The sequence below is a fragment of the Chaetodon auriga genome, chromosome 14, assembly GCF_051107435.1.
Source record: "Chaetodon auriga isolate fChaAug3 chromosome 14, fChaAug3.hap1, whole genome shotgun sequence".
Taxonomy (NCBI): domain Eukaryota; kingdom Metazoa; phylum Chordata; class Actinopteri; order Chaetodontiformes; family Chaetodontidae; genus Chaetodon; species Chaetodon auriga.
The window spans coordinates 14,221,278-14,239,703 of record NC_135087.1 but is presented as its reverse complement, the minus strand read 5'-3'; positions in this window follow the sequence as shown (position 1 = coordinate 14,239,703).

Sequence of the window (18,426 nt, the reverse complement as noted above, 5' to 3'; positions counted from 1 at the left end):
CCAGCCACTGTGAAATGAGCTCCTGGATATTAAAGAGGCTATCTCTTCATCTATACTTAACCATAGTGGAGTGACACATCACATGGCCCAGGGCCCTGTAAAGGAGAGGGGCAATAACATCCAGGGTGGAAAATGTTGAAGTGAGCGAGGCCATATTCTGTGGTCAGTCATATGACTGAAAGAACAACATTTCCTCTAACTTTCTCATCAACCCAACAACAAGCTATTAAAGCACCTGAAGTATTACACAATGTTTATCCAAGAATGTGACAGTGTGCAAATGGCCCTGCATGATCATTTAGCGCTTTTATCTGCATCTAAAAGTTAAACCTTCTCTCAGCCACGGCCCCTTCTGCACACACTAGTGGTTTTGCTCCATAAAGTATGCACATGATAGTAAATGACCTGGTTCACTATTAACTATTATCCACTTAATGTCCTTCCTGGCTTGCCACATGTGGAGCTTTGGCTGAGCACTGGCCTCTGGGGCTGCCTGGGGCTTGTTCAGGGCCATGGCTTTTCAAAGCCCACCCTGCCATCTGCTAGACCAGCGGCCCTGCTCCATTTCCCGGCTGATGTGGCTGCAGCTGGGACAGCAGAGACCTGTGACTGCCCCACACCCAGGTGTTTACCACAGCTTCATGCATATGGATGCAGAGATTGCTATAGATCTCTGATAACATATGTGGAAGCTGACACACAACTAATAAACGCTCTGCTATGTGGACAGTATTGCTAAATGTTATTTGTGCACAGGGAAGAAGTTTGCGTATTGATTTTTTTTTCCTCTCATGGATGTTTCTCATTTGACGCTTTTGTGCGTGACGCAGTATTGATCACTGACATCAGCTGATGTTTTCTGAAGAACTGCTGGAGCGGCAGAGCTCAGCCCAGCGGTCCTGCCCACCTTAAAGCTGCTGTACTTAGCTTGACTGCCTTCTAATGAGTGGTCCCTCCTCTCATCACACAATCCTGAGTCCCTCCCTCCCGCATTCATCAATTCTCATTAGGTAAAATCATCATGTGGAATACCAACTTTTGGCCAATATTCATCACTGTCAGCCCTCATCCACAGCAGCACAATGACAGACGCAGGATCTGGGAGTGCCTAAGTAGCACTGACTTAGCTCTTTTATTCCCTAATCTCACCCTCTGTGCTTGTGGAGCCCAAGCAACTCTCTGCAGTGCACACTCCCTGACAGCAATTACTTTATGCAAAAAGAGTGGAGGAGTTCAGTGAGTGGCGTGAGTGAGAATAAGCCTCCTCTGAACTCTGGCTGTTGGCAGGCTGCAGCATTCCAATAGGACCAGCTCACTTCCCATGGGCACTAAAGGGCAGCGAGGAGGGAGGGGATGGTGGCAGAGGACAGCGTTGTAGCACTGTAGCAGGGATCTTATTGTGACATCGCCCTTCTAGTCATCACTCATATATCCCTGCTGTAAAGTTATTACATAATTACACAGATTCATTGTTATTGTGCTCATACTGAATGGTGACCCCCCTGGAAAACAATTCAAGCTTTGCATTATTTAGAGAGAAAATTTGGCGAATAATATACACTTAGAAGAATTGGCCATCTTGGGAAATATGCTTATTTGCTCAATAGCACTCTGAAGTATCTGAAGCCAGCTAGCTTAGTTTAACACAAAGACTGAGGGAAACCGCTAAAGCGGCTTGGTCCAAAGGTAACAAAATCTGGCCTCTAACTCCTCTAAAATGACACATGATGATTTTACAGGGGTTTGCGAGCCAACTTATTTTTTGACTATAAGATCTGAAGTTGCATTACTAGAGGAGTCTACAGGATATAACTGTGCCTGGCCGAGACAGTACAGCACACAACCCCATATACAACCACAAGTTATTATTTTTATATTTTATTTTTTGAATGGATCAATAATGAGATATGATGTGTTAATTAGTGACCTTAAGAGGTGCAGAAAGGTGGATTTTGTTAACTTTGGACAGAGACAGGCTAGCCGGTTTCCAGTGTTTAGGTGAAGCTCAGCTGCTGCTGGCTCTGGCTGCATATTTACTGTATAGACATGAGAGTGGTATTGATCTTCACTCTTTTTAACTCTTGGAAAGAAAGCAAATAAGCATATTTCCCAAAATGGCAAACTATTCCTTTAAATCATGGCTGCATGTTTCTCCCACCCACTGGGGTCCATCTAGCCTTTACGGGCTTATCTACGTCACAGATTGCCTTCGCCAGCAATGTGTTCCCCCTCCTGTAAAAATTAGCTTGTGCGTGTCATTCTCATAACGGCAGCAGGATCAATACATTCATTCCCATTTTAGCTGCTCTGCCCCTTTGCCCACCCACGCCCAAGAATAGGACAGCTTGCAAAACCCAGCCGCCATGTCAGCTAATCACAGCCCTATTGCTTCAGTCATTCGTGCCCCATCGTTGGCCCACACCGGCTGCCTGCCCAGCGCAGCTAGAGATTTTACCCAGAGGTCAGTAGGCTGGCCAGCCTGTCTCAGTCCAAACTCCCCTCCTGCCAGGTGGATCAGAGGGAGGCTAGTGGTTTGCTTCACCGCTGAGAAAATGAGATCACACCACCACAATAGGGGGGCTGCCTTTGGAAGACCTTCATTCCAGGCTACAAGATAATAGCAGAAAACCATTTGCATCAACCAAGGGGACATTATAATAAATCAGACACCGTGATAAATTCTCTTAATGCTTGGCACTAACAGGTGTTAACTGACTTTCAATTGTGGTCATCTACAAGCAGCTACAGAGCGAAAGAAGGCTTCTGTGTTTTGTTACGAAAATGGAAATCAGTGAATGCTCTTAACTGCTCCAGGGATACGTCATCTTTGAAATCAGACACCAATTTAAAATGTAAAAAATGACAGAATCACCTTACACCTTGTATACTTCATACAGCAATATAGTATAGATAGTAACTTAATTAAATACATTTTGTTTGGTTTTGTGGGAGAGCCCGGCATGTCAAACGAATATAGTCTCAGATTTTTAAGTCAATATCAGGTCTATGTTTGACCACTGTGTCTGTAAATTGTATAATTTTACTATTTGTGACCGTTGCTCTGTGTGCCTCTTTACAAATAAGTTGCTTTTTGTTGCCTTTTAATTCTTGCAAAAACTGTCATAGCCACACTGGATGGATGGATGGATGTATAGATAGATAAATGTACTGCTGCTCTGCATCTCATCTCTAAGAGTGCTAAATCTTTTATGAATACACACATATACAGGCACACACACACACACACACACACACACACACACACTAGTGGATGAAGATTGCATTGGGGAACCTTGGAGGGCAACATATGATGGCCTGAGGCGGTGTCTCAGTGGTTGAGGCACGAGTCACTTCCCTCAGGGCTGCCAGTGAAAACAAACAAACAGCAGTCCTCCTCTACTGGGAAGCATTCAAGAAAACTCTTTCAATATAAAATGTTCACAATGAACATTTTATATTGAAAAGTGTTGATTTAGCATGCGTTGTGTACTGTAGTGTAGTAGTTATCAAACTGTTGCATTTGCATTGTGGGGGGTAAATATGCACATACATACATACATAATATTGTTAGTGAAGTTAAATGGCTACTTTATGCGGGAACAACAAACATACAACAGCAGGCAATGCTGTTCATCATGTGCACATCAAACAAAACTGAACAATGAAGAAGCTTATCTTGCTTTCAAATTCTCAAAAGGTCATAAGAAACATAAGTTTGGTATCAATCTCTTGTAAATGTGACGGGACAGCCAGAAGTTGCTTATCTTCAGAGTCAGAGGAGCAGGCCAGATGTTTAAGTTCTGTCCTGATCTGAAATCCCTGTGGTGTCTAAACAAGGTGACATGTCACAACACTAATATGGCTATGTCCATGTTAGCCTTGTGTTAATATGGCTAAGTGCACTGGTTTCTCAGAGAAACCAGTGTTCGGGCTCACACGGCACATACACTTTATACCTGACCCAAGTTCTTCATCTCTCAGCAATATAGAGCACCTGAACTTTTTCTGGGTGTGATAGATGGATGGCAGGGTATCCCAGAGGGAGCGGTGATTAAACAGGAAGTAGAGAGAGTCACTGAGCAGAGCAGGGGCTGGCTGACCCCTCCTTCTCTCAGCTCACTGATCTGCTGCTACAGACATTACAAGAGAGGAGGGAAAGAATGAAAGGGAGCCATAGATTATCAATAAAATCAACATGGCATTGTGTTACACGTGCCCTCTGACCTAAGCAGGGTTGCTAGCTCCGGCGTCCTTATTGGGGTAGTACTTTTGTTGAAAACCGTCAGAATTTATCTGCATTCGACAATTAGATGTTGTGTGCTTATCAGGTTTTTTTTTTCCATTGAAAAAAAGTTCAGATCGGAATGATTGAGAATTATTAACTATTTTAGCATTGTACCATATCACATAATGGTCTCCTGCACAGTGGGATTTATTAATAGACAAATGTAGGTTTTTTGTTTTTAAGTACTTTTATTTTGGATTATATTTCGCATGATGGCTCATTTCTATGAAATGCTGACATTGGTATGCAGATTATTCAAAATGATCTCGCCGTCACTTTATCAAAGCGTTACCTCTTCATACCTGATTAGAATTCTAGTCACAGTCAATGAAAAGCTTGTTTCAACATATACCATATCACCGCTGCTTCTATACAGTAATGCCACTGAGCTGAAATCTGTCTTAGACCTGCTACTTTAATTCATCTCCAGCATTCCCATGTTTAATTTTTAGCCTTGGCTGCCCACAGGGACTTTAACCCTTTCTGCTGTCTCATTTTAATCGGATGCTTTTTTGTTAAATGTTTAACTTAAATTGGGAGCCTCATAAATATTCCAAATCACTCGTCCTGTGTTTGATGAGGAAATGAGCCTCGTACCCGCCGTGATTCCCCAGGCAGGCAGTCGGGGGGGGGGGGGGGGGGGGGGATCCTACAACTTAACTCTTGGAACTAGACCTGTGCGCCGCTCTGACAGCCTGCATTAGCAAGCAGCAAATTGTTTTAACAATGTGATGGCTGCCTTTGTGTCGAGATAATGATGATATCTCTTTTCTGTGGCGCTACATGCTACTGAGGTAATCATAAAGGTCTCTACTGTCATCACTGCCTGAGAGCACCTTTTATGGTCTAAAGGGACAACAGCTTGTGCTGAATATGAATCTCACTGCTCTATCATAGACTTTACATGCAGCAAGGCAAGTTTTGATGTCTGTTGAAAAGAATTAGATTTATATAATTTTTTAAGACTAACACCAGAGGCAGCTACGCACGGATATAGTTAATATCGTAGCTCCCTGGCAAAGGTCAAGCAGGTCTGACCTTTGAGTTAGTCAGACAGGCCGAGGCCCGTTTCAGAGTTTCTCTCTGTTTCTGTCTGTCTTTCCCTCCTGTGGCTCTGCGGTCATTAATCTTCCACACAGGTGCTGAGGACTCCTGACCCTCTGCTCCACTTCCTCCATTAGCACCATGACAGCTCCACTGCAAGGTTCATATACCCAACCGTATTTCCATCCCTCTTCTCCCACACCACTTCAACTGGCCCGGGAACTAAAATCCATGGCGTCCCCTTCACTCCTCAAAAGTTCAGTTGCACTTGTCTCAGTGCATCTTTATCATCCAGTCACAGACTAAAAAGACTCATTCAAAGACACATTCAGGAAGTAGTATTTTCCCCACCCTGTTGCCTTGCACTGTGCTCTAAATGTGATAGTTCTACAGCAATGTAAACGCAAACAATGGACACATCATCTATTGAGAAGGAGACTTAATCTTGCCAATATGTATTTAACTAACTATGAGAGATGTATGGGATGTTCCAAAATCATTCTTCTTGTAGATGCTTTTGTCCAAAGCGACTAACAGTATTGCAAATGTGTTCAGTGGTACTAGAAGTATTCAGATCTTTAGTAATAAAAATACTTGAGTACTACAAGTAAAAGTCCTGCATTCAAAGGTAATTCTATTACATTGTACATGTAATGTAAAAAGGTACAGTTATAATATTATATTATATAACTGGGTGAGTTTACTAATGCAGAAATACATAAGAAGTATTTTAAAGGTTACAGCTGGTTGAGGAACTACATGTGGTTTACTTCCCTATAACAGGGCGTCCTGTTTAGTGCATAAAGTCTTTGTCTTCAAATCAATTAGTAACTATAGCTGTCTGACAAATGTAGTGGAGTGGAAGTATAAGGTAACAGGACATGGCGATATTCAAATGAAGTGACAAGAATAAAAGGCAGATACCAGATACGTAGATGAAATCTATTGCATAACAGCCCTGATGCACAGTACCAGCTGCAGTGTGATGATAATGTGACACTAAGATGTCTCATCTCGTGTGTCTCTGGATGAGTCCCAGTCAGAGTTGCGAATCTGTGCCATGTTCTGAGGTCGCGACCCCTCCGCTGGAGCGGTCTCCTGCACACAGTATAGGTTTCACAGCAGAGGCAGCCCCCACACAACAGCTGGCTCACACACAAACACACACGTGTGTAAAGACATTTCTCACATCACACACAGACACAACACATGCAGGCAGTTGTTTTAACATATGCACCGTCTCTGTGCATCCTCTCACAGGCTGCCATACGCCCAGGCCCAAGGCAAAGGAAAACACAAATGTCAGTCAGGATGGGGAAAGGTTACAGGGAAGCTAAGAGCTCGATACTGTTAATTTGCTCCCTGGGGCCCACGGAGTCCACCAGCAGAGTGATCTAGCTCCGCTAACTCATGAGATATATCCAAAATATCAACTCTACCAGCAGCCTGCAGCCATCTATGATAAAGAAACTGGACAAAGAGCATCTTCATGACATCGACAGTCAGACTGTGGAGGGATGTGCCAAGTGCAACAGATTTCTATGTCTAGTTGAATATAAAATATTCGAAAAGATTAAAAAATTTGGAAGCAGAAAAGCAGGAAAAACTGCCCCCACTCTGTTGTAAACCAGAAACGTGATAATGAACGTGAAGTGCATGTTCCTTCGGGTTACTGAGACACAATAAACACATCTCACACTCTGCCGGTGACAGTGAAACAGATAGCAAAGCGTGCTTAGTTACATTTATGATATGACTGGCACGTTTGTTTGATGAGTATCAGCTCTTGTCTTCTCTCTGCTGCCATCAGTATGTCCATCTTATACTTCACATGCTTTGCTATCTTTTTAATCCCACTCATCTGAATCTTCAAAGACTTTGCTGGTATGAGAGAACACTGTTGCTACAATAATCAAATCTTTCAACTTCAGTTCCACTCCACGCTCTCGGCCCCTGCTCTATTTCATAGTTAAACAGTCTCACCGCATCATTTCAATGATAAAACCTAAGAGGAGTCCACAGTGTAATATAAGGAAACACTAAACTGCCATGAATTAAATTGGATTTACAGACAAAATGTGGAGCTTTTCTGGAAGTTATCGGACAGCTTGTCTACAAAACACAGCACAGTTTTAAAGGATTTGATGTATAGTGATTAACACCGGTAAAGTATTCAACGTACCACACAAAAGTTTAAAGGATATCTGTGTGAAGCAGTCATACGAATGCTTCCATGCCGGGTGTCCTTTTGAGGGTGTATGTGGTGTAAACGTCGGTGTGTGTATATTCCTGGTGGTCCCATCCAGACGGTGTGTCTGACTTTCAACATGTCTCTCCTCCCCATCTCACTGAGGTCACCTCGTTGGTATCGCAAGCGCAGCAGTCACATTGTGCTTCAATGCAGACAGATTGCTTATAATAACCGTTAGAGACCTTTCATTTTTCCCTGTCAGCGATTTACAGGATAATTTTGGCACCCTTTAAGGATTCAGCTCCCCTAATAAGAGGATAAAAATAAACAAGCTAGTTGTTGAAGCACTATATTGGGATGGCATAATCCCATTTACAAGTCTGAACGCACTCTGGCCAATAAAATCAAACCCCAGCAACACTGTTATATGTGGCAATTTTCACCATTTCTAAAACAAGAAATGACTGAGTGCAAGGCTTTTAGACTGCCAGCATTTACTAAATGGATGAAACGTCACTTTCCAAATTCCATTACCAAAGACCTACAGCGAAAAATGCTCAGTCAATTCATGTACCATAACAAATATTAGCTACGTTTATTTTTGGTCCAGCTATTGAGCACTTTGGCAACAGATTACATTATAAGTCTATTTTAATTTACGATATAGCTGTTTAAAAACAAGTTTCAAATTCAGCAGAAGTGGAGCATATTGATTCGTGCAGCGAGGTGCAGACGTGCTGGAGCTTCGCTGTCAGCCCCGTCCATCCGCGGTGTCACAGCTGATCTGAGGACGGCCTGACAGCCACATCACATACCTGCACAGTCTGTCAGTGCGCTTCATTTGTTCTGTGCTTTTGATTTTCATTAACAGCGCAATGACAATGTGGTTTGGCTATGAAAAGTAGATACTCAAAGACATTAAGCAGAGCTAAGAGATTAGGTAAATTAATCAAGTGATGAAAGTTTGGGAAGAGAATGGTACAGAAAGGTGATGTATGAAAACAGAATACAAAGTATTGCAGGGTGAGATAGAAAGTCAGGAGAATTAATCAACAGAGGCTGAAGGACAGAGGTTGAAGGAGTAAACTAATGTCGGTTCTGCCTTGAGTGAGGTGGACATTTAAAAACATAGCCAGAGATCAATACACACAAGGCTATCTCTGCTGATAAGATCTATCCATTACTGTCTTCAAAGTTGAACATTTAATTCTGCTTTCTGATTAAAATAACTCAATCTGCTCAATCAAACACATCTACATCCTTAGACAAAGAAGATGCTGTTGTCGAAGCACAAATATTGTGACAACTCTTATTTCTAAGTATAAATTATACAGTGTTATCAACAGGATATATAACCTACTGTATGTGTTAATAAAGCCTGGGGTTCATGCAGGGGCGCCCAGACTGGCAAAAAATAAAATGGAAATGTGTGACATTAATTCTTGGCCTCTATTTATCCCATTTCCTATATTCTCTTTATGTATCTAATATTTCTAATTTACCACCGTCCAGGAAAAGTGACACAAGAAGCCATAAATTCCCTTCTAATTCCAAATAATTCCGATTACATGGACGAGTAGTTTTCAATCAGAAAGATAATCTGGATGATAGATGGTGGGATAATTGGCTGTCTCTGCCACGTAAATATTGTGTCGTTCTATTAATCTTGCCGAATGAAGTGTCAAGCTGTCACTCATTCGTCAAACTGAATTAGGAAATATAACGAATAAATAAATGCATGCGGGTGGCAGCGGCTGTGTGTGTGTGTGTGCGTGTTTTTGTGTATGCGACTGTGTGTGAGAGAAAGAGAGATAAGATGAGATGAGAGCAGGCAGCAGCAGTGGCCCTAAGTCAAAGGAAAGCCAGACTTGGAGAGATGAGTGCGGTGGTCGACTGTGCTTTAGCGCGTTTGTGTTTAAAAGTACGTGAAAGGCGGCGAGAGAGAGAGAAGAGAGTGAAACATAGAAATGTGGTATCGACAGAGGATAGAGGAAGGACAGTACTCTCAGTTCCCCTGCAGCGAGTATAAAATCATCTGGAGTATTACACATCTTAAGACATTACTGCGTGACAATACACCACGCTTCATCTTGCCAACGGCGTTTTTATCAGGACGGATAACCTCAGAATTACATTGTCTTTTCTGTCCCAGGGTCCATATCTGTCACATGTCACAAGCAGCTCCAGTCACCGAATATTTTAGCAAACTATCAGGTGAGTAGCTGAGATTGTTTTTAGCCTCAGAGGAAGAAAGGTCGTTTGTTCGAATGAGCTCACAGAGATATTGACTATGCATTCTGGTAAGGTGTAATAAATGTTTACTTGATAAATGAACGCAGGATATAACACAAAGCCAACAGGGAATCTGCTGCATTTTATAATTAATATGTAAGAGATCAGTCAAGAGGTGATAAATATCTTATCTACCCTTTAACCTGTAGGAGAGGAAGATAAAAAAAAAAAATCAAGCAATGACATCCTCTTAATTTAATTTATAAAGATCATAATTAATGACCTGCACGCTGCAGGAGACCCCATTTCAGACTGGAGACAGAAAAGGCCTCAGCCGTAAGAATAAAGATGAAGTTTTCATTGAATTCTGAATTAAATCTCAAATATCAGTAATTTTACAGAAAAGGTCAGCTCTAATGGAGTTCCTCCCTGTTTTTTAATATCCCATATTTCTCTTGAAGGAGTCTACCTGGCGTGACGTGGGCTGCTAATTGTGGCCGGTTAATTAATGAAACCATCAGGTGTTTGCAAAGGCAAACAAAGAGCCGCGCTCTCCTAAATCATCGGTGCCCTTCGACATGGTTATTATCCGGCGGCAGGTGAACCCAAGCCTTGACGCATGACAGATTAGATCTTCTCAGAGGATGGGCCGTCCATTTATCTGCCTGATAAACTCAGAGCCTCTCTCCATTTTCAATCATCAGAAAGGAAATGAGATTAACAATCTAATGATGCCCCCCCCCACCCCCATCCACATACACACACACACACACACACACACACACACACACACACACAGAACAATACTCATGAGCAAATGTCCATTTATCGTAGCTTTGATTACGAGCACGGGAAAAGGCATCTTCAGTGATATATGATCAAATTATTATTTATGATATATCAGAAAACAGGGAGCTTTTTTTTATTTGATGTGAGAATCCCATTCTCTCAGTTTCAATCCTGCCTGCTCTGCTGTGTCCCTGTTAAATCACACAGTGCGGCGTGGGTTCACTCTGTTCCTCAGAGGTCCGGGCCTGTCATTTCACAGCTCCCATACCTCAGACCTAAATTTACAGTGTGGGGCTTGTGTGCCCCGCTGTACTCCCCTTGTGGGTCAGCCCCTCCCCTGCTGTCCCTGACACGCATAGCAAGCATCCTGGCCCTCGTAAAGCTGACATCTTCACTAAACTATGCTAACAAGGCCGTAGTGATTTGTATATGCACAGCCCGGCGGCACGTGGCGTTGGGGGCGGCGTAGAAGAGGAGGGGGGGGGGGGGATCACGGGTGGAATCTACTCGTGTGGCGAGGGCAGCTAATCAAAGCACCGCTGCATGCAAAGGTTCCAGAGTACACAGGCAGACATATATGCACTAAGAAAAAACACATATCTGAGGGTTCACATGGTGTAAGGTGACAGAGGAGGCAACCACAGGGTCCAGTGAGCAGGCCGGGGAACATTTCAGCTCTGCGACTCCTCGCAGCGCCACGATTTATAGACTTCAGGCTGAATGGCTGGTGCAGGTGCAGAGCACAGACAACTGCTCTGCTCTGCCGGTGCAATATATTACTGAGCAACAAACATCAGCCAGGGTGTCAACACGAACAACTCTTATTATTTAAGGCTGTGTCTTTTAAAGGTGATGAGCTTGAATGGCGAGGATGGTGCAATCAAGCTGGGGGTCTGAATGCTGTTGCCGTTATTTACGAGAACCGGGTGGTTGATAAATTGGATTCATTTGTTTTACTCACCTCGTATGAATCGAGATTAACCGGAAAGCAAACAACTGATATATTCTGAAGCAATGTTGTATTTTATCCACAGGAATACTGTACGAAGCAACTTTCTCTGAAGCAGATTAAAAAGCCAATGAGCACATACAGGTGCTGCATTAGCCCATCAGTGTACGTCTCTGTTTGTCATGCCACTGACTGTGTCTATTAATACCTGTAGTTGTGGGCTGGGGTACAGGGACCTGTCCACTGCTCGCTCGCTGGTGATTGAAGGCCATGTGTGCTCTTTTACTGCCCGACAGGTGAGGCTTATTTGAGGGCATCGATGAGAGCAGCAGCCCAGTCGTGACCCAGCCGCTGCTAATTCGAGAGACTCACAGTTAAAATTATATTACACTTCATTAAAACACACTTCTCTTTTATCTGTGTAGGAATGACATTCAGGAGCTGCTTGGTTAATAAGATCATTCTGCTGAAAGATCCTCAACTTTGAAATGAGTGCGTGGTGCTTTAGTGGCAAACCTAAGCTGAGCAAAGATATCTGGACATTCTGCATCTGTTATTAGTATTACTAACTGCACAGTAGAAGGGAGATTAGTGTATAGTACACACTGTACAACACAGCTCCATTTTTTTCCCAGTGTCCCTCTGATTCAGGTCAGCCGTGCAGTCATTAGCTGCTACCGCTGTATTTCCAGTGAGGAAGTGAAAACAAGGCCTCCATGAAAGATGTGCAAAGTAATGAGTTCAAGATGAACTTTACAGATAAAAGAATCGAACACACCAACTTCATCATCTAGATCATCATCTATATCATTCATAAATCAGACGCCTCTCATCAGATATCCTCCTTTGTGTAGGAGCAAACCGCCGTGATGTGACGCAGCTGATACGCAGTGAATTTTAGGTCACAAAAGTAATGTCATATGTCAAGGTCAGCACAGTGCAAAAGAGCTTATCTTCATGGTCCTTTTAATAAAATATCAAGTCTTTAAGAGTTTTAAATGAGTGAAAACATGTGGCAGTGAGCTGAAATTGACATTATTTCAGTTTTTCTAATAGAATTGATCTTTTTTTTTGGATATATTTCCAAAGAAAAGGTCGTCATAGTGTCTGTTCTGAGCTTCTCTTCAAAAACATGAAACAGTGTTTTAAGACATAAGATAATCAGTGTAACCATGGTTGTGTTAGGTCACCCTCTTCTCAACTGTAAACATCTCTTTCTCTGTCTGTCTAACGATCTCTGGAGCCCGGGGTCAGCAGGTAGTGAGTCAGTATAAGTGAATGAGAGGGCGCCTGATCTCCTGCGAGCGAGGCTGTCAGCGTGGCCCAGAGTGGGCTGTATGGAGCTTCTGTCAGAGGGTGTCAAATTTCAACGCTCCACACTGTGGCCCTCTGTCCTGCCCGTGGCTGGATCTCAATGGGCCCTTTGATGGGCCACCCGAGGCCTTTCATCGTGCACCTTGCCACGGAGCATGGGGCCCAGGGGGAGGGGGTGGGGGGGTCGCGCCACACAACACCTGGCAGGTATGCAAAACCACGTGCCCAAGACAAAACAAAAGCCACTCTGTCAAGCGTTTATTGGAAATCAATTTCCTCTCCCTCATCTTTTCGCATTCATAAAACGCAGGACGGAAAGGAACAGGGTGATGCGAGGCAGCACTCAATCACGGGCAGGCACAGGGGATGCCACTGTATATGGGTAATAGGTCATTAAGGCAATCAAAACTCACCAGAAAAACATGTCATGTTTTAGATGAGTATCTCACCCAACTGAGATTCTGATCATTTTTCAGATTGTTTGCTTGTCTTAAGGTTGTGTGGCATAAGGTTGTGTGCCATGTGATCATTAAATATGAGGGATGGTGCAAATCTGGTGTGACAATACATGAAAAGTAAAGTAAAACTCACCAGAAAAACATGTCATGTTTTAGATGAGTATCTCACCCAACTGAGATTCTGATCATTTTTCAGATTGTTTGCTTGTCTTAAGGTTGTGTGGCATAAGGTTGTGTGCCATGTGATCATTAAATATGAGGGATGGTGCAAATCTGGTGTGACAATACATGAAAAGAAAAGCATTTTAAACCACAAAAACCTAAGAGTGTGCTGTAAATTGGACAGTTGCATTTGTTTAAAGGTCTCGTCTTACTTGGCCCTCTCCGGTTCCCATACACCTGCCCCTGCGTGCCTCCGCCCATGCTGTCCTTCTACTCTTTTGCCCCTGCCCCACATACAGCAGGCCCATCCCCGGCATCATCCTCTTCCTTCCTTATCTGCAGTTCAAAGCCTGTTGACTGAATTATCTCCGGACGGTAAGAGCGAAAGGAAACAACTGTCAGCGGCCCTCAGTCAGCCGGAGAGAAACTCTTCTCCAACAGCTGCTTGGTTAACTGGCCTTTGCCGCATAATCCCGAGGCGGAGGGATGGGAGCAGAGAGAGAAAGCACAGTGTAAGGACACATCGCTGTCTGCACACGGAGCTCTCCGCAGACAAACGGGTTCAGTGTTTCCTCTGGAGGAGAGCGGTGTCATGAGATAGTGGATGCTCGTAGCAAGAGCGGAAGCTGAGGTCTCAGGTTTGAGTGGCCACAGAGAGCGCTTGGCCGAGGTGTTGAGAGGAAAGGTGTGGTGGCCAGGCCCACAGGAGGGTAGATTTAACCGCTGCACCGAGGAGAAGAAAGAACAAGCCACTGCGCTGCAGGATGAGTGGATCGTGTTGAACCCAGAACACCTGCGGTCACTGATCAAAGGCAGTGCTGTGCGTCTCAGAGTACAGACCTATGGTTTCCATAATCACACTGACTCAGGAGGCTCTGAGCTCGAACAAGCAAACAGTTTACAAGAAATTCTTTCACCCTCGTGTCAGTGTCTCCCCTGAAGTTCACAGTTTGTATCTGTAATCAAATACAAGTCTTAGAGCTCCAATTCAGGGCTGTCACAAACTGGAATTTCTGACTTTGATATAGTACCTTTAAAATACTGATATTTCATTCTTTTTTTTTTTTTTTTGATACCACAGGGAAGAACTGGTTCAACACTGACGATGTAGAATTTTGGTTGGCGCGTCGGCCCTTCAGGCACTTTGCTCAATTTGTTTTGTTAGCACCTTTCGTTCGCAGCACTCTGTTGCATATGGGCTGGCTTGTATCTTTTTCCAAACAGCACTCCTTCTGCACTCGGCATCTTTAATGAGCTAACACCCATCACAAAATCTGAGATGTGCCACAACCTCGTGAGCTATTGCTTAAAATTATTAGGCCATATTCAACCGGAGCGAGGCGAGAGCGACAAGAAGTGAGTGAGAGGAGGTGAGGCTATGTGGGCACCGCAGCGGCGTGTGAGTCAGCTCACTGCTGGAGAGAAGAGAGAGCGAGAAAGCACAGCTGGAGGCAGCGAATCGATAGTGCAGAAAATGAGTCCTGAAATCACTTCAAATATTCAGAAGATGTTTTTAAAAACACTGGTCTGCTTGCATAATGTCTACAGTGTTACATGTCCAGAGGCAGTGGAATAAAACTCCATGCGTAGAAAAGGCATCAGGGGGAGGAGTGACACCTTGTTGTGTCACCAACTTGAATACAAAAGGTGCAACGAACGGAGACAGCGGTGTATGTGATGATAAGTTGACAACAGTTTGAGTTTTTCACTGTATTCATCGCTGAAAAGGCTGATTTTGTCTTCTTTGATTACAATTACTCTGCATGCAGCTATGATGATTTCAGCGTGTTTACCTTCGTGCTTTGGAGACACTTCTGTTCAAAAATGGACGTGTTTGGTGCCGTACTGACATTTTCCATCACCACTCTTCACTGCAAATCAAACATGCTGCTCCTCAGGTAGAAGGAACACTTACCTCTCAGTCCACTTATTCTTAAACATACAGCACGGCTTTCATAATACATTTCTAAGTATTACCAACTACTGGCCTGAAGCGTATTCATACATGTTTAAAAACCCTACACATTTACACTGAAGACACCAACACAGCCAGTCAGCATAAACGTTTTATCACCATATGGCTCAACCCTTAACTACAGTATGGCCTGTTAGATACAGTTGATTTAAAGAAGCCCAAGTCCTCCACATCCACATAGATCTCTCCACCGGCCCCCTCGTCTGTCTTGGCTCTCTGGCACACAAGGTCATCCCCTAGCCAGTCACGACACTCCAATTAAGGCGACTGATGGACGCAGCTAATTGGTAGGATTTATAACCTCCTTTTATTATGCTTTATGAGGAAGGCAAGTGGAGGGCATTACCATTTATAGGCCCCAGGCTCCATGCTGGATCACTGTCATCCACTGCTGTCCAGCTTGACTGCTGAATATCGCAGTCTGAGTAGCTGGGACGTCTAAGTGTCCCCTCACCCGATCCTGTTTGGCTTTTGATATAATTTAAGAAAAAACATGCTGTACAAACCCAAACGTGACACATGGGGGAAAAACAGGGAAAGACTGCAAAGGCAGGAGGCTTGAAATGAGAGTGAAAAGGGAGGACAGAGTTAAAGATAGGATGAAGCATGGAGGGAGGCTCCACGGGGCAGGAAGGCAGGACAAGGCAGGCAGGGCTCCCATAATGAGTGTGTGGTTATTGATTGTATTGTCAGGGTGGCTGACCAGGGTCCCGTGTGCTATGGGCCCCAGTCCATCTGTGGACAATGCAGTCAGTTACACCTCACTGCTCCGTCTAATAAAGAACAGGCAGATTGATGTCATCAGTATGGTTGAACTCTACCTAACACTCACCAGCACCGCTCAGGACACACACACACACACACAGGCACACATGTACAGGCACACATTTACAGTGGGACAGTTGTGAAGCAGTGAAATCATTTTTATTCCCTTTCCTGGCAGAGAAAAAAAATGAGAGGAGCGGTGGTTTACAGTCATGCTGAAATATGGAATTTAAGGCTGCAAGCTAACAATTATTGTCATTATGAATTAATGTGCCAATTATTTTCTAAATTGTTGATTCATTTTCTTTTGATTGACTAATCACTTAATGAACTAATGGTTCCAGCACTAAACAACACCAAAAGGCATTTGACAAAAGGCATGCTTTTATTTTTTAGCATCTCCACTAATTCTACATTCCTCATGACACACCTTGACTGCGAGATGTTGTACTCAAGTACTGATAAATTAATATAAATAAACAACAATAACTATGAAATGTTTTTTAGGATTTAAAAATGCATACATCCAGACGAATGCTCATACACACACACAACATATGGCACACGAACACAAATGTAACCAATTAGTTCACAGAATATCTTTGTATGTCACCATTAATCCAGTTCTTTCCACATTTTGTCATTGTTTCCCTCGTATATACTTATTTCTGTGTATATTTTACGGCAGCTTTTTTTTTTCTTGATTACAAGGTTACTTCCTATAGATTTGCGCTTTTTGGCTGCAGGCCCTGCTGAGGAGAGGTAACATTATGTAAGTGCTTCTGCCAATAGCCTGTTAAAATATGGTAAAAATGCTTACTTTGTACCAGTCCTAAATGCTGTGTTTTGTTGTTGTTAAGTTAAGTTTACTGATCTCTGGCCTGACAAGCAGAGGACGGAGATGGTTTCACATGTGGCGTGCTGTTGTGTGCATGTGAAAACCCAGTCATGTGAATATGCTGTACCGATATTATAGTGTTTTACAAAGCCTTTGAGAGAAAAAAAATTCCCCCCGGCTGGTGAGGCAGCAGTTGTCCCCGTCTATGAACGCAGAGTTCATATCAAAATGCAGTACAAAACATTTAAGTGGCAAAAGATCTGTATGTGCATCTCATGAGAGAGCGCTATCAGTCCAGCACACTGGGAATACACTGCTTTTAACAGCTCAGCAGCACACGTCATTCTCAGCGAACTGACAGAAGGTGTTTCAGGTCAGCCCCCATGGAGCAACTGCTTTCATGATGAGGGCTCTGTGTTCTGCTGCTTAAAGTTGCCTCCTTTAGGAGGAAGTCAGCACCTCCACCTGAACATTTGGCTGTACTCGAGCTCCAGAGCCTCCGTGGCAGCAGCACGAGCGATTACTCCTGTGCAGCCAGCCAAAACACAAAAATCAATAAACAATCTCAACATTTCTGAGGGCCTTTCATCTGACTTAATAAATGTCTCAATCCACTGTTATGACTTCATTTTGCTTTAACGTCTTCTTCATGTGCATCTTTTGCCGATCAATTAGAGAATGGAGTGCCCCTTCTGTCACGACACATGCCCTCCATCCGCTGCTGCAGCACACACACACACACGCACACACATCCTATGCACAAGCACAAGGTGAACTTCTATTTTAATCCTTGAAATGAGATACTTTTTGAAAGCACTCACTTAAATGGCTCATTAGTGGCCATGCCATCCACTCTTTTCAGGATACTCTACGTCTTACTCTCTTGTTTCGAGTAATTTTATCTTAAATATAAAGATGATTTTTCTCATCTGTAAATAGAAATGTTAGCCACCTTTGCATAACGCTCTGATAGAAATCCCATGGAGCAGCCTGGTGCTCGTTTCCAGCTGGACACAAGACGTATATGAGCGTGCAGGAGAGGCACCATTTTTAGGGAGTCTGCAGTGATGACGACCTCAGGATCTTTCTCTTCAGGCTGCTCCTGCTGTCACAGGCTCTTATCCTGGTGCTGCGGGGATGACAGGTGAGTGGTGCCAGAGCCCCTGGTCTGTGACTGGAAGCTCCAGGAGAATTTCACGCACACCCTTCTCTTGTCTCCCATCGATTCTGCCACTTCCCATTATTGTCAATCAGAGCAGCATCGTCTCCACGGGAGGAGCTGTGCAGCAGGCAATTGCCAGGGCAGCGGGGTGCAGAGAGCAGCAAGCTGCACGCCTGCCAGCCACTACACCAGCACGGGGCCACCAGGGGCCCCTCTCAAGAGGCTGCCTGGGCAGGATGCCACAACTAAAACTGAATCCTTT